Here is a 500-nt window from a genome sequence, read left to right on the forward strand (position 1 = left end):
CAGGTCTTTGTAAGGGCTGGATCCAGACTGAAGCTTGTGTAATTCCCGTGGCAGAAACAGAGAAGGTAATAGAGCGAAAAATTAGCATAGCTGCTGTTCCAACTAAGCAAAAAATTATGTGCCCAACCCAAGCAAAAGAATGAAAATGTGCATTTGATCAGATGTAACTGAAGTACAAGGTTATGAGATACATTATGTGAATGCTTGGCCTAACCCATTAAGGGCCTTATAGGTAAGTAATAATATTTTGTCAATTGTAACTGATACGGAACTTAATAGGTAGCCAGTGCAAAGAATGTAAAATTGGGGTAATATGATCATATTTTCTTGACCTGGTAAGGACCATAACACTGCTTCGTTCACGGTGAAAGCCGATCCGGTGATCGACAGCGTGAAGTTGATGTATTTCCACAGCGGATCAGCTCCACAGATCAGCTCCAGGCATGACGAAGCAGATATCGTCCTCTTTTGGAAGGCCAAACAAAGTAGTTTCGCTTTCA

The sequence above is a fragment of the Sinocyclocheilus anshuiensis genome, unplaced genomic scaffold (genome assembly GCF_001515605.1).
Source record: "Sinocyclocheilus anshuiensis isolate Anshui unplaced genomic scaffold, SAMN03320099.WGS_v1.1 scaffold245, whole genome shotgun sequence".
Lineage (NCBI taxonomy): Eukaryota > Metazoa > Chordata > Actinopteri > Cypriniformes > Cyprinidae > Sinocyclocheilus > Sinocyclocheilus anshuiensis.